Source organism: Oncorhynchus mykiss, chromosome 22, assembly GCF_057628025.1.
Source record: "Oncorhynchus mykiss isolate SJ-2025 chromosome 22, ASM5762802v1, whole genome shotgun sequence".
NCBI lineage: Eukaryota > Metazoa > Chordata > Actinopteri > Salmoniformes > Salmonidae > Oncorhynchus > Oncorhynchus mykiss.
This window is the reverse complement of record NC_143043.1, coordinates 24,951,404-24,975,374: the sequence shown is the minus strand read 5'-3', so window position 1 is coordinate 24,975,374 and position 23,971 is coordinate 24,951,404.

Sequence of the window (23,971 nt, the reverse complement as noted above, 5' to 3'; positions counted from 1 at the left end):
GGCCTGATTGGACTGTCACCGAAGACAGGTTCATACGGCATTCATAACCCACATAGGCTTCAGGTTGAATTTAGGGGTGCAGGCAATGTATTCCTATGGGGAGAGATGTCATTGTAATCTGTGCGATCAAAAAACCCTGTTTTAGTGTGAAGGGTTAATGCCACACGGTCAAGGTTAGGCTTGCACAGATCGGGAGGACCTTAGGAACATTCCTGTGGTGGAATTTTTCTTCTCACCCTAACGGTTCTCTCACTGTCACCCAAAATCAAATGACGTTGTGGGGCAGGCTTCATTTTGGGCCTACTTTTCTAATGGTCGCTGCGCTTAGACCGAGCGAGCTACGGTCAAGCGGGATATCTCGTTGAAGTCGGCACAGTCTGGAGACTATGGTGATGCCATTTTTTGTGTTGATTTCAGAATGCCATTTTGGCGATGGTCCCTCTCCGTTTAAACACATTGCAAATGTACAAAAGTCAACTAGCAAGTCAGTGTCCATCAGTCAATTAGATGTCATTATGACACCAAACTGATACCAATTGACACCAAACCCACTTTTTCCAACTCATTTAGAAGCCTACTATCACATATGTCAGAGCAGGCCCATAATTCACAGCGCCTTCAGTTTAAAACATAATAAAACGTAAAACACATAGTTACGTTCTAGCTGCGGGTCCAGTTCGGACATTATGTGTAGGCCTATGTGAGGCGACCCCGAATCCCGAGTTTCGGCTCGATAGGTCCTTCGGTGCCCGAGCAAAACCCTAATTGGTGCTGAAAATCCACTTTTTTACATGCCTTGCTACGGGGTCCTTGAATGAGCTATCGGACAGAAACGTTGGGGTCCGTCTCTATGGGCCGAGCCGGTTTCACTGCACCTAGCCTTGTGTCTCTGAGACTTTTCTAAATGTCGTCATTTTCGTAATGGTCAAAATGAATTGAAGTCATTGCAAATGTACGAGGCTGTTCCTCGGTCCGAGAACCTTCTAGAGCCACCTAACTCACCACGCACTATCGACCGGAGGTCTAGAACAGGTTTCTAAAGTTTCGGAACTCTAGGTCTGACGGTTCTTTTTTAGCTCGAACAAAGCTAACTATTGCAGCCACTGACTGTCTCTACGCACCCCAATACGTCCCTCCTTCCAAGTTGTGTGTTAGTGTGATTTAGTTTTCCTTTGAAATTTTATGGGAAAAATGACTGATTTACAGTTCATGGGGGTTGCCTAATCACACATATGAAGTTTTGGACAGATCTGACTTTTTTAACCCTTCGAAACAGACACCAATTATGGCACTTCCGGTTGGCACAGGAAGCTATAAGTCAACACATATCCTCATTGGGGTATGCTTTTACAGAATCCTGAGTTTTAAGTCTTTACGTTCAGAACTGACTGATTTACACAGGGTTGAATGCACTATGTCTATCAAACTGCAAGGCAGGGTATGGATATACACTTTTAGGGTGATTTTAACCACTTCCGGTTGGTCCAGGAAGCTTAGAATCAACACAGGTAGACCTCATAGTGGCCTGATTGGACTGTCACCGAAGACAGGTTCATACGGCATTCATAACCCACATAGGCTTCAGGTTGAATTTAGGGGTGCAGGCAATGTATTCCTATGGGGAGAGATGTCATTGTAATCTGTGCGATCAAAAAACCCTGTTTTAGTGTGAAGGGTTAATGCCACACGGTCAAGGTTAGGCTTGCACAGATCGGGAGGACCTTAGGAACATTCCTGTGGTGGAATTTTTCTTCTCACCCTAACGGTTCTCTCACTGTCACCCAAAATCAAATGACGTTGTGGGGCAGGCTTCATTTTGGGCCTACTTTTCTAATGGTCGCTGCGCTTAGACCGAGCGAGCTACGGTCAAGCGGGATATCTCGTTGAAGTCGGCACAGTCTGGAGACTATGGTGATGCCATTTTTTGTGTTGATTTCAGAATGCCATTTTGGCGATGGTCCCTCTCCGTTTAAACACATTGCAAATGTACAAAAGTCAACTAGCAAGTCAGTGTCCATCAGTCAATTAGATGTCATTATGACACCAAACTGATACCAATTGACACCAAACCCACTTTTTCCAACTCATTTAGAAGCCTACTATCACATATGTCAGAGCAGGCCCATAATTCACAGCGCCTTCAGTTTAAAACATAATAAAACGTAAAACACATAGTTACGTTCTAGCTGCGGGTCCAGTTCGGACATTATGTGTAGGCCTATGTGAGGCGACCCCGAATCCCGAGTTTCGGCTCGATAGGTCCTTCGGTGCCCGAGCAAAACCCTAATTGGTGCTGAAAATCCACTTTTTTACATGCCTTGCTACGGGGTCCTTGAATGAGCTATCGGACAGAAACGTTGGGGTCCGTCTCTATGGGCCGAGCCGGTTTCACTGCACCTAGCCTTGTGTCTCTGAGACTTTTCTAAATGTCGTCATTTTCGTAATGGTCAAAATGAATTGAAGTCATTGCAAATGTACGAGGCTGTTCCTCGGTCCGAGAACCTTCTAGAGCCACCTAACTCACCACGCACTATCGACCGGAGGTCTAGAACAGGTTTCTAAAGTTTCGGAACTCTAGGTCTGACGGTTCTTTTTTAGCTCGAACAAAGCTAACTATTGCAGCCACTGACTGTCTCTACGCACCCCAATACGTCCCTCCTTCCAAGTTGTGTGTTAGTGTGATTTAGTTTTCCTTTGAAATTTTATGGGAAAAATGACTGATTTACAGTTCATGGGGGTTGCCTAATCACACATATGAAGTTTTGGACAGATCTGACTTTTTTAACCCTTCGAAACAGACACCAATTATGGCACTTCCGGTTGGCACAGGAAGCTATAAGTCAACACATATCCTCATTGGGGTATGCTTTTACAGAATCCTGAGTTTTAAGTCTTTACGTTCAGAACTGACTGATTTACACAGGGTTGAATGCACTATGTCTATCAAACTGCAAGGCAGGGTATGGATATACACTTTTAGGGTGATTTTAACCACTTCCGGTTGGTCCAGGAAGCTTAGAATCAACACAGGTAGACCTCATAGTGGCCTGATTGGACTGTCACCGAAGACAGGTTCATACGGCATTCATAACCCACATAGGCTTCAGGTTGAATTTAGGGGTGCAGGCAATGTATTCCTATGGGGAGAGATGTCATTGTAATCTGTGCGATCAAAAAACCCTGTTTTAGTGTGAAGGGTTAATGCCACACGGTCAAGGTTAGGCTTGCACAGATCGGGAGGACCTTAGGAACATTCCTGTGGTGGAATTTTTCTTCTCACCCTAACGGTTCTCTCACTGTCACCCAAAATCAAATGACGTTGTGGGGCAGGCTTCATTTTGGGCCTACTTTTCTAATGGTCGCTGCGCTTAGACCGAGCGAGCTACGGTCAAGCGGGATATCTCGTTGAAGTCGGCACAGTCTGGAGACTATGGTGATGCCATTTTTTGTGTTGATTTCAGAATGCCATTTTGGCGATGGTCCCTCTCCGTTTAAACACATTGCAAATGTACAAAAGTCAACTAGCAAGTCAGTGTCCATCAGTCAATTAGATGTCATTATGACACCAAACTGATACCAATTGACACCAAACCCACTTTTTCCAACTCATTTAGAAGCCTACTATCACATATGTCAGAGCAGGCCCATAATTCACAGCGCCTTCAGTTTAAAACATAATAAAACGTAAAACACATAGTTACGTTCTAGCTGCGGGTCCAGTTCGGACATTATGTGTAGGCCTATGTGAGGCGACCCCGAATCCCGAGTTTCGGCTCGATAGGTCCTTCGGTGCCCGAGCAAAACCCTAATTGGTGCTGAAAATCCACTTTTTTACATGCCTTGCTACGGGGTCCTTGAATGAGCTATCGGACAGAAACGTTGGGGTCCGTCTCTATGGGCCGAGCCGGTTTCACTGCACCTAGCCTTGTGTCTCTGAGACTTTTCTAAATGTCGTCATTTTCGTAATGGTCAAAATGAATTGAAGTCATTGCAAATGTACGAGGCTGTTCCTCGGTCCGAGAACCTTCTAGAGCCACCTAACTCACCACGCACTATCGACCGGAGGTCTAGAACAGGTTTCTAAAGTTTCGGAACTCTAGGTCTGACGGTTCTTTTTTAGCTCGAACAAAGCTAACTATTGCAGCCACTGACTGTCTCTACGCACCCCAATACGTCCCTCCTTCCAAGTTGTGTGTTAGTGTGATTTAGTTTTCCTTTGAAATTTTATGGGAAAAATGACTGATTTACAGTTCATGGGGGTTGCCTAATCACACATATGAAGTTTTGGACAGATCTGACTTTTTTAACCCTTCGAAACAGACACCAATTATGGCACTTCCGGTTGGCACAGGAAGCTATAAGTCAACACATATCCTCATTGGGGTATGCTTTTACAGAATCCTGAGTTTTAAGTCTTTACGTTCAGAACTGACTGATTTACACAGGGTTGAATGCACTATGTCTATCAAACTGCAAGGCAGGGTATGGATATACACTTTTAGGGTGATTTTAACCACTTCCGGTTGGTCCAGGAAGCTTAGAATCAACACAGGTAGACCTCATAGTGGCCTGATTGGACTGTCACCGAAGACAGGTTCATACGGCATTCATAACCCACATAGGCTTCAGGTTGAATTTAGGGGTGCAGGCAATGTATTCCTATGGGGAGAGATGTCATTGTAATCTGTGCGATCAAAAAACCCTGTTTTAGTGTGAAGGGTTAATGCCACACGGTCAAGGTTAGGCTTGCACAGATCGGGAGGACCTTAGGAACATTCCTGTGGTGGAATTTTTCTTCTCACCCTAACGGTTCTCTCACTGTCACCCAAAATCAAATGACGTTGTGGGGCAGGCTTCATTTTGGGCCTACTTTTCTAATGGTCGCTGCGCTTAGACCGAGCGAGCTACGGTCAAGCGGGATATCTCGTTGAAGTCGGCACAGTCTGGAGACTATGGTGATGCCATTTTTTGTGTTGATTTCAGAATGCCATTTTGGCGATGGTCCCTCTCCGTTTAAACACATTGCAAATGTACAAAAGTCAACTAGCAAGTCAGTGTCCATCAGTCAATTAGATGTCATTATGACACCAAACTGATACCAATTGACACCAAACCCACTTTTTCCAACTCATTTAGAAGCCTACTATCACATATGTCAGAGCAGGCCCATAATTCACAGCGCCTTCAGTTTAAAACATAATAAAACGTAAAACACATAGTTACGTTCTAGCTGCGGGTCCAGTTCGGACATTATGTGTAGGCCTATGTGAGGCGACCCCGAATCCCGAGTTTCGGCTCGATAGGTCCTTCGGTGCCCGAGCAAAACCCTAATTGGTGCTGAAAATCCACTTTTTTACATGCCTTGCTACGGGGTCCTTGAATGAGCTATCGGACAGAAACGTTGGGGTCCGTCTCTATGGGCCGAGCCGGTTTCACTGCACCTAGCCTTGTGTCTCTGAGACTTTTCTAAATGTCGTCATTTTCGTAATGGTCAAAATGAATTGAAGTCATTGCAAATGTACGAGGCTGTTCCTCGGTCCGAGAACCTTCTAGAGCCACCTAACTCACCACGCACTATCGACCGGAGGTCTAGAACAGGTTTCTAAAGTTTCGGGAACTCTAGGTCTGACGGTTCTTTTTTAGCTCGAACAAAGCTAACTATTGCAGCCACTGACTGTCTCTACGCACCCCAATACGTCCCTCCTTCCAAGTTGTGTGTTAGTGTGATTTAGTTTTCCTTTGAAATTTTATGGGAAAAATGACTGATTTACAGTTCATGGGGGTTGCCTAATCACACATATGAAGTTTTGGACAGATCTGACTTTTTTAACCCTTCGAAACAGACACCAATTATGGCACTTCCGGTTGGCACAGGAAGCTATAAGTCAACACATATCCTCATTGGGGTATGCTTTTACAGAATCCTGAGTTTTAAGTCTTTACGTTCAGAACTGACTGATTTACACAGGGTTGAATGCACTATGTCTATCAAACTGCAAGGCAGGGTATGGATATACACTTTTAGGGTGATTTTAACCACTTCCGGTTGGTCCAGGAAGCTTAGAATCAACACAGGTAGACCTCATAGTGGCCTGATTGGACTGTCACCGAAGACAGGTTCATACGGCATTCATAACCCACATAGGCTTCAGGTTGAATTTAGGGGTGCAGGCAATGTATTCCTATGGGGAGAGATGTCATTGTAATCTGTGCGATCAAAAAACCCTGTTTTAGTGTGAAGGGTTAATGCCACACGGTCAAGGTTAGGCTTGCACAGATCGGGAGGACCTTAGGAACATTCCTGTGGTGGAATTTTTCTTCTCACCCTAACGGTTCTCTCACTGTCACCCAAAATCAAATGACGTTGTGGGGCAGGCTTCATTTTGGGCCTACTTTTCTAATGGTCGCTGCGCTTAGACCGAGCGAGCTACGGTCAAGCGGGATATCTCGTTGAAGTCGGCACAGTCTGGAGACTATGGTGATGCCATTTTTTGTGTTGATTTCAGAATGCCATTTTGGCGATGGTCCCTCTCCGTTTAAACACATTGCAAATGTACAAAAGTCAACTAGCAAGTCAGTGTCCATCAGTCAATTAGATGTCATTATGACACCAAACTGATACCAATTGACACCAAACCCACTTTTTCCAACTCATTTAGAAGCCTACTATCACATATGTCAGAGCAGGCCCATAATTCACAGCGCCTTCAGTTTAAAACATAATAAAACGTAAAACACATAGTTACGTTCTAGCTGCGGGTCCAGTTCGGACATTATGTGTAGGCCTATGTGAGGCGACCCCGAATCCCGAGTTTCGGCTCGATAGGTCCTTCGGTGCCCGAGCAAAACCCTAATTGGTGCTGAAAATCCACTTTTTTACATGCCTTGCTACGGGGTCCTTGAATGAGCTATCGGACAGAAACGTTGGGGTCCGTCTCTATGGGCCGAGCCGGTTTCACTGCACCTAGCCTTGTGTCTCTGAGACTTTTCTAAATGTCGTCATTTTCGTAATGGTCAAAATGAATTGAAGTCATTGCAAATGTACGAGGCTGTTCCTCGGTCCGAGAACCTTCTAGAGCCACCTAACTCACCACGCACTATCGACCGGAGGTCTAGAACAGGTTTCTAAAGTTTCGGAACTCTAGGTCTGACGGTTCTTTTTTAGCTCGAACAAAGCTAACTATTGCAGCCACTGACTGTCTCTACGCACCCCAATACGTCCCTCCTTCCAAGTTGTGTGTTAGTGTGATTTAGTTTTCCTTTGAAATTTTATGGGAAAAATGACTGATTTACAGTTCATGGGGGTTGCCTAATCACACATATGAAGTTTTGGACAGATCTGACTTTTTTAACCCTTCGAAACAGCCCCTGAGACACCAATTATGGCACTTCCGGTTGGCACAGGAAGCTATAAGTCAACACATATCCTCATTGGGGTATGCTTTTACAGAATCCTGAGTTTTAAGTCTTTACGTTCAGAACTGACTGATTTACACAGGGTTGAATGCACTATGTCTATCAAACTGCAAGGCAGGGTATGGATATACACTTTTAGGGTGATTTTAACCACTTCCGGTTGGTCCAGGAAGCTTAGAATCAACACAGGTAGACCTCATAGTGGCCTGATTGGACTGTCACCGAAGACAGGTTCATACGGCATTCATAACCCACATAGGCTTCAGGTTGAATTTAGGGGTGCAGGCAATGTATTCCTATGGGGAGAGATGTCATTGTAATCTGTGAGATCAAAAAACCCTGTTTTAGTGTGAAGGGTTAATGCCACACGGTCAAGGTTAGGCTTGCACAGATCGGGAGGACCTTAGGAACATTCCTGTGGTGGAATTTTTCTTCTCACCCTAACGGTTCTCTCACTGTCACCCAAAATCAAATGACGTTGTGGGGCAGGCTTCATTTTGGGCCTACTTTTCTAATGGTCGCTGCGCTTAGACCGAGCGAGCTACGGTCAAGCGGGATATCTCGTTGAAGTCGGCACAGTCTGGAGACTATGGTGATGCCATTTTTTGTGTTGATTTCAGAATGCCATTTTGGCGATGGTCCCTCTCCGTTTAAACACATTGCAAATGTACAAAAGTCAACTAGCAAGTCAGTGTCCATCAGTCAATTAGATGTCATTATGACACCAAACTGATACCAATTGACACCAAACCCACTTTTTCCAACTCATTTAGAAGCCTACTATCACATATGTCAGACCAGGCCCATAATTCACAGCGCCTTCAGTTTAAAACATAATAAAACGTAAAACACATAGTTACGTTCTAGCTGCGGGTCCAGTTCGGACAATATGTGTAGGCCTATGTGAGGCGACCCCGAATCCCGAGTTTCGGCTCGATAGGTCCTTCGGTGCCCGAGCAAAACCCTAATTGGTGCTGAAAATCCACTTTTTTACATGCCTTGCTACGGGGTCCTTGAATGAGCTATCGGACAGAAACGTTGGGGTCCGTCTCTATGGGCCGAGCCGGTTTCACTGCACCTAGCCTTGTGTCTCTGAGACTTTTCTAAATGTCGTCATTTTCGTAATGGTCAAAATGAATTGAAGTCATTGCAAATGTACGAGGCTGTTCCTCGGTCCGAGAACCTTCTAGAGCCACCTAACTCACCACGCACTATCGACCGGAGGTCTAGAACAGGTTTCTAAAGTTTCGGAACTCTAGGTCTGACGGTTCTTTTTTAGCTCGAACAAAGCTAACTATTGCAGCCACTGACTGTCTCTACGCACCCCAATACGTCCCTCCTTCCAAGTTGTGTGTTAGTGTGATTTAGTTTTCCTTTGAAATTTTATGGGAAAAATGACTGATTTACAGTTCATGGGGGTTGCCTAATCACACATATGAAGTTTTGGACAGATCTGACTTTTTTAACCCTTCGAAACAGCCCCTGAGACACCAATTATGGCACTTCCGGTTGGCACAGGAAGCTATAAGTCAACACATATCCTCATTGGGGTATGCTTTTACAGAATCCTGAGTTTTAAGTCTTTACGTTCAGAACTGACTGATTTACACAGGGTTGAATGCACTATGTCTATCAAACTGCAAGGCAGGGTATGGATATACACTTTTAGGGTGATTTTAACCACTTCCGGTTGGTCCAGGAAGCTTAGAATCAACACAGGTAGACCTCATAGTGGCCTGATTGGACTGTCACCGAAGACATGTTCATACGGCATTCATAACCCACATAGGCTTCAGGTTGAATTTAGGGGTGCAGGCAATGTATTCCTATGGGGAGAGATGTCATTGTAATCTGTGCGATCAAAAAACCCTGTTTTAGTGTGAAGGGTTAATGCCACACGGTCACGGTTAGGCTTGCACAGATCGGGAGGACCTTAGGAACATTCCTGTGGTGGAATTTTTCTTCTCACCCTAACGGTTCTCTCACTGTCACCCAAAATCAAATGACGTTGTGGGGCAGGCTTCATTTTGGGCCTACTTTTCTAATGGTCGCTGCGCTTAGACCGAGCGAGCTACGGTCAAGCGGGATATCTCGTTGAAGTCGGCACAGTCTGGAGACTATGGTGATGCCATTTTTTGTGTTGATTTCAGAATGCCATTTTGGCGATGGTCCCTCTCCGTTTAAACACATTGCAAATGTACAAAAGTCAACTAGCAAGTCAGTGTCCATCAGTCAATTAGATGTCATTATGACACCAAACTGATACCAATTGACACCAAACCCACTTTTTCCAACTCATTTAGAAGCCTACTATCACATATGTCAGAGCAGGCCCATAATTCACAGCGCCTTCAGTTTAAAACATAATAAAACGTAAAACACATAGTTACGTTCTAGCTGCGGGTCCAGTTCGGACATTATGTGTAGGCCTATGTGAGGCGACCCCGAATCCCGAGTTTCGGCTCGATAGGTCCTTCGGTGCCCGAGCAAAACCCTAATTGGTGCTGAAAATCCACTTTTTTACATGCCTTGCTACGGGGTCCTTGAATGAGCTATCGGACAGAAACGTTGGGGTCCGTCTCTATGGGCCGAGCCGGTTTCACTGCACCTAGCCTTGCGTCTCTGAGACTTTTCTAAATGTCGTCATTTTCGTAATGGTCAAAATGAATTGAAGTCATTGCAAATGTACGAGGCTGTTCCTCGGTCCGAGAACCTTCTAGAGCCACCTAACTCACCACGCACTATCGACCGGAGGTCTAGAACAGGTTTCTAAAGTTTCGGAACTCTAGGTCTGACGGTTCTTTTTTAGCTCGAACAAAGCTAACTATTGCAGCCACTGACTGTCTCTACGCACCCCAATACGTCCCTCCTTCCAAGTTGTGTGTTAGTGTGATTTAGTTTTCCTTTGAAATTTTATGGGAAAAATGACTGATTTACAGTTCATGGGGGTTGCCTAATCACACATATGAAGTTTTGGACAGATCTGACTTTTTTAACCCTTCGAAACAGCCCCTGAGACACCAATTATGGCACTTCCGGTTGGCACAGGAAGCTATAAGTCAACACATATCCTCATTGGGGTATGCTTTTACAGAATCCTGAGTTTTAAGTCTTTACGTTCAGAACTGACTGATTTACACAGGGTTGAATGCACTATGTCTATCAAACTGCAAGGCAGGGTATGGATATACACTTTTAGGGTGATTTTAACCACTTCCGGTTGGTCCAGGAAGCTTAGAATCAACACAGGTAGACCTCATAGTGGCCTGATTGGACTGTCACCGAAGACAGGTTCATACGGCATTCATAACCCACATAGGCTTCAGGTTGAATTTAGGGGTGCAGGCAATGTATTCCTATGGGGAGAGATGTCATTGTAATCTGTGCGATCAAAAAACCCTGTTTTAGTGTGAAGGGTTAATGCCACACGGTCAAGGTTAGGCTTGCACAGATCGGGAGGACCTTAGGAACATTCCTGTGGTGGAATTTTTCTTCTCACCCTAACGGTTCTCTCACTGTCACCCAAAATCAAATGACGTTGTGGGGCAGGCTTCATTTTGGGCCTACTTTTCTAATGGTCGCTGCGCTTAGACCGAGCGAGCTACGGTCAAGCGGGATATCTCGTTGAAGTCGGCACAGTCTGGAGACTATGGTGATGCCATTTTTTGTGTTGATTTCAGAATGCCATTTTGGCGATGGTCCCTCTCCGTTTAAACACATTGCAAATGTACAAAAGTCAACTAGCAAGTCAGTGTCCATCAGTCAATTAGATGTCATTATGACACCAAACTGATACCAATTGACACCAAACCCACTTTTTCCAACTCATTTAGAAGCCTACTATCACATATGTCAGAGCAGGCCCATAATTCACAGCGCCTTCAGTTTAAAACATAATAAAACGTAAAACACATAGTTACGTTCTAGCTGCGGGTCCAGTTCGGACATTATGTGTAGGCCTATGTGAGGCGACCCCGAATCCCGAGTTTCGGCTCGATAGGTCCTTCGGTGCCCGAGCAAAACCCTAATTGGTGCTGAAAATCCACTTTTTTACATGCCTTGCTACGGGGTCCTTGAATGAGCTATCGGACAGAAACGTTGGGGTCCGTCTCTATGGGCCGAGCCGGTTTCACTGCACCTAGCTTTGCGTCTCTGAGACTTTTCTAAATGTCGTCATTTTCGTAATGGTCAAAATGAATTGAAGTCATTGCAAATGTACGAGGCTGTTCCTCGGTCCGAGAACCTTCTAGAGCCACCTAACTCACCACGCACTATCGACCGGAGGTCTAGAACAGGTTTCTAAAGTTTCGGAACTCTAGGTCTGACGGTTCTTTTTTAGCTCGAACAAAGCTAACTATTGCAGCCACTGACTGTCTCTACGCACCCCAATACGTCCCTCCTTCCAAGTTGTGTGTTAGTGTGATTTAGTTTTCCTTTGAAATTTTATGGGAAAAATGACTGATTTACAGTTCATGGGGGTTGCCTAATCACACATATGAAGTTTTGGACAGATCTGACTTTTTTAACCCTTCGAAACAGCCCCTGAGACACCAATTATGGCACTTCCGGTTGGCACAGGAAGCTATAAGTCAACACATATCCTCATTGGGGTATGCTTTTACAGAATCCTGAGTTTTAAGTCTTTACGTTCAGAACTGACTGATTTACACAGGGTTGAATGCACTATGTCTATCAAACTGCAAGGCAGGGTATGGATATACACTTTTAGGGTGATTTTAACCACTTCCGGTTGGTCCAGGAAGCTTAGAATCAACACAGGTAGACCTCATAGTGGCCTGATTGGACTGTCACCGAAGACAGGTTCATACGGCATTCATAACCCACATAGGCTTCAGGTTGAATTTAGGGGTGCAGGCAATGTATTCCTATGGGGAGAGATGTCTTTGTAATCTGTGCGATCAAAAAACCCTGTTTTAGTGTGAAGGGTTAATGCCACACGGTCAAGGTTAGGCTTGCACAGATCGGGAGGACCTTAGGAACATTCCTGTGGTGGAATTTTTCTTCTCACCCTAACGGTTCTCTCACTGTCACCCAAAATCAAATGACGTTGTGGGGCAGGCTTCATTTTGGGCCTACTTTTCTAATGGTCGCTGCGCTTAGACCGAGCGAGCTACGGTCAAGCGGGATATCTCGTTGAAGTCGGCACAGTCTGGAGACTATGGTGATGCCATTTTTTGTGTTGATTTCAGAATGCCATTTTGGCGATGGTCCCTCTCCGTTTAAACACATTGCAAATGTACAAAAGTCAACTAGCAAGTCAGTGTCCATCAGTCAATTAGATGTCATTATGACACCAAACTGATACCAATTGACACCAAACCCACTTTTTCCAACTCATTTAGAAGCCTACTATCACATATGTCAGAGCAGGCCCATAATTCACAGCGCCTTCAGTTTAAAACATAATAAAACGTAAAACACATAGTTACGTTCTAGCTGCGGGTCCAGTTCGGACATTATGTGTAGGCCTATGTGAGGCGACCCCGAATCCCGAGTTTCGGCTCGATAGGTCCTTCGGTGCCCGAGCAAAACCCTAATTGGTGCTGAAAATCCACTTTTTTACATGCCTTGCTACGGGGTCCTTGAATGAGCTATCGGACAGAAACGTTGGGGTCCGTCTCTATGGGCCGAGCCGGTTTCACTGCACCTAGCCTTGCGTCTCTGAGACTTTTCTAAATGTCGTCATTTTCGTAATGGTCAAAATGAATTGAAGTCATTGCAAATGTACGAGGCTGTTCCTCGGTCCGAGAACCTTCTAGAGCCACCTAACTCACCACGCACTATCGACCGGAGGTCTAGAACAGGTTTCTAAAGTTTCGGAACTCTAGGTCTGACGGTTCTTTTTTAGCTCGAACAAAGCTAACTATTGCAGCCACTGACTGTCTCTACGCACCCCAATACGTCCCTCCTTCCAAGTTGTGTGTTAGTGTGATTTAGTTTTCCTTTGAAATTTTATGGGAAAAATGACTGATTTACAGTTCATGGGGGTTGCCTAATCACACATATGAAGTTTTGGACAGATCTGACTTTTTTAACCCTTCGAAACAGCCCCTGAGACACCAATTATGGCACTTCCGGTTGGCACAGGAAGCTATAAGTCAACACATATCCTCATTGGGGTATGCTTTTACAGAATCCTGAGTTTTAAGTCTTTACGTTCAGAACTGACTGATTTACACAGGGTTGAATGCACTATGTCTATCAAACTGCAAGGCAGGGTATGGATATACACTTTTAGGGTGATTTTAACCACTTCCGGTTGGTCCAGGAAGCTTAGAATCAACACAGGTAGACCTCATAGTGGCCTGATTGGACTGTCACCGAAGACAGGTTCATACGGCATTCATAACCCACATAGGCTTCAGGTTGAATTTAGGGGTGCAGGCAATGTATTCCTATGGGGAGAGATGTCATTGTAATCTGTGCGATCAAAAAACCCTGTTTTAGTGTGAAGGGTTAATGCCACACGGTCAAGGTTAGGCTTGCACAGATCGGGAGGACCTTAGGAACATTCCTGTGGTGGAATTTTTCTTCTCACCCTAACGGTTCTCTCACTGTCACCCAAAATCAAATGACGTTGTGGGGCAGGCTTCATTTTGGGCCTACTTTTCTAATGGTCGCTGCGCTTAGACCGAGCGAGCTACGGTCAAGCGGGATATCTCGTTGAAGTCGGCACAGTCTGGAGACTATGGTGATGCCATTTTTTGTGTTGATTTCAGAATGCCATTTTGGCGATGGTCCCTCTCCGTTTAAACACATTGCAAATGTACAAAAGTCAACTAGCAAGTCAGTGTCCATCAGTCAATTAGATGTCATTATGACACCAAACTGATACCAATTGACACCAAACCCACTTTTTCCAACTCATTTAGAAGCCTACTATCACATATGTCAGAGCAGGCCCATAATTCACAGCGCCTTCAGTTTAAAACATAATAAAACGTAAAACACATAGTTACGTTCTAGCTGCGGGTCCAGTTCGGACATTATGTGTAGGCCTATGTGAGGCGACCCCGAATCCCGAGTTTCGGCTCGATAGGTCCTTCGGTGCCCGAGCAAAACCCTAATTGGTGCTGAAAATCCACTTTTTTACATGCCTTGCTACGGGGTCCTTGAATGAGCTATCGGACAGAAACGTTGGGGTCCGTCTCTATAGGCCGAGCCGGTTTCACTGCACCTAGCCTTGCGTCTCTGAGACTTTTCTAAATGTCGTCATTTTCGTAATGGTCAAAATGAATTGAAGTCATTGCAAATGTACGAGGCTGTTCCTCGGTCCGAGAACCTTCTAGAGCCACCTAACTCACCACGCACTATCGACCGGAGGTCTAGAACAGGTTTCTAAAGTTTCGGAACTCTAGGTCTGACGGTTCTTTTTTAGCTCGAACAAAGCTAACTATTGCAGCCACTGACTGTCTCTACGCACCCCAATACGTCCCTCCTTCCAAGTTGTGTGTTAGTGTGATTTAGTTTTCCTTTGAAATTTTATGGGACAAATGACTGATTTACAGTTCATGGGGGTTGCCTAATCACACATATGAAGTTTTGGACAGATCTGACTTTTTTAACCCTTCGAAACAGCCCCTGAGACACCAATTATGGCACTTCCGGTTGGCACAGGAAGCTATAAGTCAACACATATCCTCATTGGGGTATGCTTTTACAGAATCCTGAGTTTTAAGTCTTTACGTTCAGAACTGACTGATTTACACAGGGTTGAATGCACTATGTCTATCAAACTGCAAGGCAGGGTATGGATATACACTTTTAGGGTGATTTTAACCACTTCCGGTTGGTCCAGGAAGCTTAGAATCAACACAGGTAGACCTCATAGTGGCCTGATTGGACTGTCACCGAAGACAGGTTCATACGGCATTCATAACCCACATAGGCTTCAGGTTGAATTTAGGGGTGCAGGCAATGTATTCCTATGGGGAGAGATGTCATTGTAATCTGTGCGATCAAAAAACCCTGTTTTAGTGTGAAGGGTTAATGCCACACGGTCAAGGTTAGGCTTGCACAGATCGGGAGGACCTTAGGAACATTCCTGTGGTGGAATTTTTCTTCTCACCCTAACGGTTCTCTCACTGTCACCCAAAATCAAATGACGTTGTGGGGCAGGCTTCATTTTGGGCCTACTTTTCTAATGGTCGCTGCGCTTAGACCGAGCGAGCTACGGTCAAGCGGGATATCTCGTTGAAGTCGGCACAGTCTGGAGACTATGGTGATGCCATTTTTTGTGTTGATTTCAGAATGCCATTTTGGCGATGGTCCCTCTCCGTTTAAACACATTGCAAATGTACAAAAGTCAACTAGCAAGTCAGTGTCCATCAGTCAATTAGATGTCATTATGACACCAAACTGATACCAATTGACACCAAACCCACTTTTTCCAACTCATTTAGAAGCCTACTATCACATATGTCAGAGCAGGCCCATAATTCACAGCGCCTTCAGTTTAAAACATAATAAAACGTAAAACACATAGTTACGTTCTAGCTGCGGGTCCAGTTCGGACATTATGTGTAGGCCTATGTGAGGCGACCCCGAATCCCGAGTTTCGGCTCGATAGGTCCTTCGGTGCCCGAGCAAAACCCTAATTGGTGCTGAAAATCCACTTTTTTACATGCCTTGCTACGGGGTCCTTGAATGAGCTATCGGACAGAAACGTTGGGGTCCGTCTCTATAGGCCGAGCCGGTTTCACTGCACCTAGCCTTGCGTCTCTGAGACTTTTCTAAATGTCGTCATTTTCGTAATGGTCAAAATGAATTGAAGTCATTGCAAATGTACGAGGCTGTTCCTCGGTCCGAGAACCTTCTAGAGCCACCTAACTCACCACGCACTATCGACCGGAGGTCTAGAACAGGTTTCTAAAGTTTCGGAACTCTAGGTCTGACGGTTCTTTTTTAGCTCGAACAAAGCTAACTATTGCAGCCACTGACTGTCTCTACGCACCCCAATACGTCCCTCCTTCCAAGTTGTGTGTTAGTGTGATTTAGTTTTCCTTTGAAATTTTATGGGACAAATGACTGATTTACAGTTCATGGGGGTTGCCTAATCACACATATGAAGTTTTGGACAGATCTGACTTTTTTAACCCTTCGAAACAGCCCCTGAGACACCAATTATGGCACTTCCGGTTGGCACAGGAAGCTATAAGTCAACACATATCCTCATTGGGGTATGCTTTTACAGAATCCTGAGTTTTAAGTCTTTACGTTCAGAACTGACTGATTTACACAGGGTTGAATGCACTATGTCTATCAAACTGCAAGGCAGGGTATGGATATACACTTTTAGGGTGATTTTAACCACTTCCGGTTGGTCCAGGAAGCTTAGAATCAACACAGGTAGACCTCATAGTGGCCTGATTGGACTGTCACCGAAGACAGGTTCATACGGCATTCATAACCCACATAGGCTTCAGGTTGAATTTAGGGGTGCAGGCAATGTATTCCTATGGGGAGAGATGTCATTGTAATCTGTGCGATCAAAAAACCCTGTTTTAGTGTGAAGGGTTAATGCCACACGGTCAAGGTTAGGCTTGCACAGATCGGGAGGACCTTAGGAACATTCCTGTGGTGGAATTTTTCTTCTCACCCTAACGGTTCTCTCACTGTCACCCAAAATCAAATGACGTTGTGGGGCAGGCTTCATTTTGGGCCTACTTTTCTAATGGTCGCTGCGCTTAGACCGAGCGAGCTACGGTCAAGCGGGATATCTCGTTGAAGTCGGCACAGTCTGGAGACTATGGTGATGCCATTTTTTGTGTTGATTTCAGAATGCCATTTTGGCGATGGTCCCTCTCCGTTTAAACACATTGCAAATGTACAAAAGTCAACTAGCAAGTCAGTGTCCATCAGTCAATTAGATGTCATTATGACACCAAACTGATACCAATTGACACCAAACCCACTTTTTCCAACTCATTTAGAAGCCTACTATCACATATGTCAGAGCAGGCCCATAATTCACAGCGCCTTCAGTTTAAAACATAATAAAACGTAAAACACATAGTTACGTTCTAGCTGCGGGTCCAGTTCGGACATTATGTGTAGGCCTATGTGAGGCGACCCCGAATCCCGAGTTTCGGCTCGATAGGTCCTTCGGTGCCCGAGCAAAACCCTAATTGGTGCTGAAAATCCACTTTTTTACATGCCTTGCTACGGGGTCCTTGAATGAGCTATCGGACAGAAACGTTGGGGTCCGTCTCTATAGGCCGAGCCGGTTTCACTGCACCTAGCCTTGCGTCTCTGAGACTTTTCTAAATGTCGTCATTTTCGTAATGGTCAAAATGAATTGAAGTCATTGCAAATGTACGAGGCTGTTCCTCGGTCCGAGAACCTTCTAGAGCCACCTAACTCACCACGCACTATCGACCGGAGGTCTAGAACAGGTTTCTAAAGTTTCGGAACTCTAGGTCTGACGGTTCTTTTTTAGCTCGAACAAAGCTAACTATTGCAGCCACTGACTGTCTCTACGCACCCCAATACGTCCCTCCTTCCAAGTTGTGTGTTAGTGTGATTTAGTTTTCCTTTGAAATTTTATGGGACAAATGACTGATTTACAGTTCATGGGGGTTGCCTAATCACACATATGAAGTTTTGGACAGATCTGACTTTTTTAACCCTTCGAAACAGCCCCTGAGACACCAATTATGGCACTTCCGGTTGGCACAGGAAGCTATAAGTCAACACATATCCTCATTGGGGTATGCTTTTACAGAATCCTGAGTTTTAAGTCTTTACGTTCAGAACTGACTGATTTACACAGGGTTGAATGCACTATGTCTATCAAACTGCAAGGCAGGGTATGGATATACACTTTTAGGGTGATTTTAACCACTTCCGGTTGGTCCAGGAAGCTTAGAATCAACACAGGTAGACCTCATAGTGGCCTGATTGGACTGTCACCGAAGACAGGTTCATACGGCATTCATAACCCACATAGGCTTCAGGTTGAATTTAGGGGTGCAGGCAATGTATTCCTATGGGGAGAGATGTCATTGTAATCTGTGCGATCAAAAAACCCTGTTTTAGTGTGAAGGGTTAATGCCACACGGTCAAGGTTAGGCTTGCACAGATCGGGAGGACCTTAGGAACATTCCTGTGGTGGAATTTTTCTTCTCACCCTAACGGTTCTCTCACTGTCACCCAAAATCAAATGACGTTGTGGGGCAGGCTTCATTTTGGGCCTACTTTTCTAATGGTCGCTGCGCTTAGACCGAGCGAGCTACGGTCAAGCGGGATATCTCGTTGAAGTCGGCACAGTCTGGAGACTATGGTGATGCCATTTTTTGTGTTGATTTCAGAATGCCATTTTGGCGATGGTCCCTCTCCGTTTAAACACATTGCAAATGTACAAAAGTCAACTAGCAAGTCAGTGTCCATCAGTCAATTAGATGTCATTATGACACCAAACTGATACCAATTGACACCAAACCCACTTTTTCCAACTCATTTAGAAGCCTACTATCACATATGTCAGAGCAGGCCCATAATTCACAGCGCCTTCAGTTTAAAACATAATAAAACGTAAAACACATAGTTACGTTCTAGCTGCGGGTCCAGTTCGGACATTATGTGTAGGCCTATGTGAGGCGACCCCGAATCCCGAGTTTCGGCTCGATAGGTCCTTCGGTGCCCGAGCAAAACCCTAATTGGTGCTGAAAATCCACTTTTTTACATGCCTTGCTACGGGGTCCTTGAATGAGCTATCGGACAGAAACGTTGGGGTCCGTCTCTATAGGCCGAGCCGGTTTCACTGCACCTAGCCTTGCGTCTCTGAGACTTTTCTAAATGTCGTCATTTTCGTAATGGTCAAAATGAATTGAAGTCATTGCAAATGTACGAGGCTGTTCCTCGGTCCGAGAACCTTCTAGAGCCACCTAACTCACCACGCACTATCGACCGGAGGTCTAGAACAGGTTTCTAAAGTTTCGGAACTCTAGGTCTGACGGTTCTTTTTTAGCTCGAACAAAGCTAACTATTGCAGCCACTGACTGTCTCTACGCACCCCAATACGTCCCTCCTTCCAAGTTGTGTGTTAGTGTGATTTAGTTTTCCTTTGAAATTTTATGGGACAAATGACTGATTTACAGTTCATGGGGGTTGCCTAATCACACATATGAAGTTTTGGACAGATCTGACTTTTTTAACCCTTCGAAACAGCCCCTGAGACACCAATTATGGCACTTCCGGTTGGCACAGGAAGCTATAAGTCAACACATATCCTCATTGGGGTATGCTTTTACAGAATCCTGAGTTTTAAGTCTTTACGTTCAGAACTGACTGATTTACACAGGGTTGAATGCACTATGTCTATCAAACTGCAAGGCAGGGTATGGATATACACTTTTAGGGTGATTTTAACCACTTCCGGTTGGTCCAGGAAGCTTAGAATCAACACAGGTAGACCTCATAGTGGCCTGATTGGACTGTCACCGAAGACAGGTTCATACGGCATTCATAACCCACATAGGCTTCAGGTTGAATTTAGGGGTGCAGGCAATGTATTCCTATGGGGAGAGATGTCATTGTAATCTGTGCGATCAAAAAACCCTGTTTTAGTGTGAAGGGTTAATGCCACACGGTCAAGGTTAGGCTTGCACAGATCGGGAGGACCTTAGGAACATTCCTGTGGTGGAATTTTTCTTCTCACCCTAACGGTTCTCTCACTGTCACCCAAAATCAAATGACGTTGTGGGGCAGGCTTCATTTTGGGCCTACTTTTCTAATGGTCGCTGCGCTTAGACCGAGCGAGCTACGGTCAAGCGGGATATCTCGTTGAAGTCGGCACAGTCTGGAGACTATGGTGATGCCATTTTTTGTGTTGATTTCAGAATGCCATTTTGGCGATGGTCCCTCTCCGTTTAAACACATTGCAAATGTACAAAAGTCAACTAGCAAGTCAGTGTCCATCAGTCAATTAGATGTCATTATGACACCAAACTGATACCAATTGACACCAAACCCACTTTTTCCAACTCATTTAGAAGCCTACTATCACATATGTCAGAGCAGGCCCATAATTCACAGCGCCTTCAGTTTAAAACATAATAAAACGTAAAACACATAGTTACGTTCTAGCTGCGGGTCCAGTTCGGACAATATGTGTAGGCCTATGTGAGGCGACCCCGAATCCCGAGTTTCGGCTCGATAGGTCCTTCGGTGCCCGAGCAAAACCCTAATTGGTGCTGAAAATCCACTTTTTTACATGCCTTGCTACGGGGTCCTTGAATGAGCTATCGGACAGAAACGTTGGGGTCCGTCTCTATGGGCCGAGCCGGTTTCACTGCACCTAGCCTTGTGTCTCTGAGACTTTTCTAAATGTCGTCATTTTCGTAATGGTCAAAATGAATTGAAGTCATTGCAAATGTACGAGGCTGTTCCTCGGTCCGAGAACCTTCTAGAGCCACCTAACTCACCACGCACTATCGACCGGAGGTCTAGAACAGGTTTCTAAAGTTTCGGAACTCTAGGTCTGACGGTTCTTTTTTAGCTCGAACAAAGCTAACTATTGCAGCCACTGACTGTCTCTACGCACCCCAATACGTCCCTCCTTCCAAGTTGTGTGTTAGTGTGATTTAGTTTTCCTTTGAAATTTTATGGGAAAAATGACTGATTTACAGTTCATGGGGGTTGCCTAATCACACATATGAAGTTTTGGACAGATCTGACTTTTTTAACCCTTCGAAACAGCCCCTGAGACACCAATTATGGCACTTCCGGTTGGCACAGGAAGCTATAAGTCAACACATATCCTCATTGGGGTATGCTTTTACAGAATCCTGAGTTTTAAGTCTTTACGTTCAGAACTGACTGATTTACACAGGGTTGAATGCACTATGTCTATCAAACTGCAAGGCAGGGTATGGATATACACTTTTAGGGTGATTTTAACCACTTCCGGTTGGTCCAGGAAGCTTAGAATCAACACAGGTAGACCTCATAGTGGCCTGATTGGACTGTCACCGAAGACATGTTCATACGGCATTCATAACCCACATAGGCTTCAGGTTGAATTTAGGGGTGCAGGCAATGTATTCCTATGGGGAGAGATGTCATTGTAATCTGTGCGATCAAAAAACCCTGTTTTAGTGTGAAGGGTTAATGCCACACGGTCACGGTTAGGCTTGCACAGATCGGGAGGACCTTAGGAACATTCCTGTGGTGGAATTTTTCTTCTCACCCTAACGGTTCTCTCACTGTCACCCAAAATCAAATGACGTTGTGGGGCAGGCTTCATTTTGGGCCTACTTTTCTAATGGTCGCTGCGCTTAGACCGAGCGAGCTACGGTCAAGCGGGATATCTCGTTGAAGTCGGCACAGTCTGGAGACTATGGTGATGCCATTTTTTGTGTTGATTTCAGAATGCCATTTTGGCGATGGTCCCTCTCCGTTTAAACACATTGCAAATGTACAAAAGTCAACTAGCAAGTCAGTGTCCATCAGTCAATTAGATGTCATTATGACACCAAACTGATACCAATTGACACCAAACCCACTTTTTCCAACTCATTTAGAAGCCTACTATCACATATGTCAGAGCAGGCCCATAATTCACAGCGCCTTCAGTTTAAAACATAATAAAACGTAAAACACATAGTTACGTTCTAGCTGCGGGTCCAGTTCGGACATTATGTGTAGGCCTATGTGAGGCGACCCCGAATCCCGAGTTTCGGCTCGATAGGTCCTTCGGTGCCCGAGCAAAACCCTAATTGGTGCTGAAAATCCACTTTTTTACATGCCTTGCTACGGGGTCCTTGAATGAGCTATCGGACAGAAACGTTGGGGTCCGTCTCTATGGGCCGAGCCGGTTTCACTGCACCTAGCCTTGCGTCTCTGAGACTTTTCTAAATGTCGTCATTTTCGTAATGGTCAAAATGAATTGAAGTCATTGCAAATGTACGAGGCTGTTCCTCGGTCCGAGAACCTTCTAGAGCCACCTAACTCACCACGCACTATCGACCGGAGGTCTAGAACAGGTTTCTAAAGTTTCGGAACTCTAGGTCTGACGGTTCTTTTTTAGCTCGAACAAAGCTAACTATTGCAGCCACTGACTGTCTCTACGCACCCCAATACGTCCCTCCTTCCAAGTTGTGTGTTAGTGTGATTTAGTTTTCCTTTGAAATTTTATGGGAAAAATGACTGATTTACAGTTCATGGGGGTTGCCTAATCACACATATGAAGTTTTGGACAGATCTGACTTTTTTAACCCTTCGAAACAGCCCCTGAGACACCAATTATGGCACTTCCGGTTGGCACAGGAAGCTATAAGTCAACACATATCCTCATTGGGGTATGCTTTTACAGAATCCTGAGTTTTAAGTCTTTACGTTCAGAACTGACTGATTTACACAGGGTTGAATGCACTATGTCTATCAAACTGCAAGGCAGGGTATGGATATACACTTTTAGGGTGATTTTAACCACTTCCGGTTGGTCCAGGAAGCTTAGAATCAACACAGGTAGACCTCATAGTGGCCTGATTGGACTGTCACCGAAGACAGGTTCATACGGCATTCATAACCCACATAGGCTTCAGGTTGAATTTAGGGGTGCAGGCAATGTATTCCTATGGGGAGAGATGTCATTGTAATCTGTGCGATCAAAAAACCCTGTTTTAGTGTGAAGGGTTAATGCCACACGGTCAAGGTTAGGCTTGCACAGATCGGGAGGACCTTAGGAACATTCCTGTGGTGGAATTTTTCTTCTCACCCTAACGGTTCTCTCACTGTCACCCAAAATCAAATGACGTTGTGGGGCAGGCTTCATTTTGGGCCTACTTTTCTAATGGTCGCTGCGCTTAGACCGAGCGAGCTACGGTCAAGCGGGATATCTCGTTGAAGTCGGCACAGTCTGGAGACTATGGTGATGCCATTTTTTGTGTTGATTTCAGAATGCCATTTTGGCGATGGTCCCTCTCCGTTTAAACACATTGCAAATGTACAAAAGTCAACTAGCAAGTCAGTGTCCATCAGTCAATTAGATGTCATTATGACACCAAACTGATACCAATTGACACCAAACCCACTTTTTCCAACTCATTTAGAAGCCTACTATCACATATGTCAGAGCAGGCCCATAATTCACAGCGCCTTCAGTTTAAAACATAATAAAACGTAAAACACATAGTTACGTTCTAGCTGCGGGTCCAGTTCGGACATTATGTGTAGGCCTATGTGAGGCGACCCCGAATCCCGAGTTTCGGCTCGATAGGTCCTTCGGTGCCCGAGCAAAACCCTAATTGGTGCTGAAAATCCACTTTTTTACATGCCTTGCTACGGGGTCCTTGAATGAGCTATCGGACAGAAACGTTGGGGTCCGTCTCTATAGGCCGAGCCGGTTTCACTGCACCTAGCCTTGCGTCTCTGAGACTTTTCTAAATGTCGTCATTTTCGTAATGGTCAAAATGAATTGAAGTCATTGCAAATGTACGAGGCTGTTCCTCGGTCCGAGAACCTTCTAGAGCCACCTAACTCACCACGCACTATCGACCGGAGGTCTAGAACAGGTTTCTAAAGTTTCGGAACT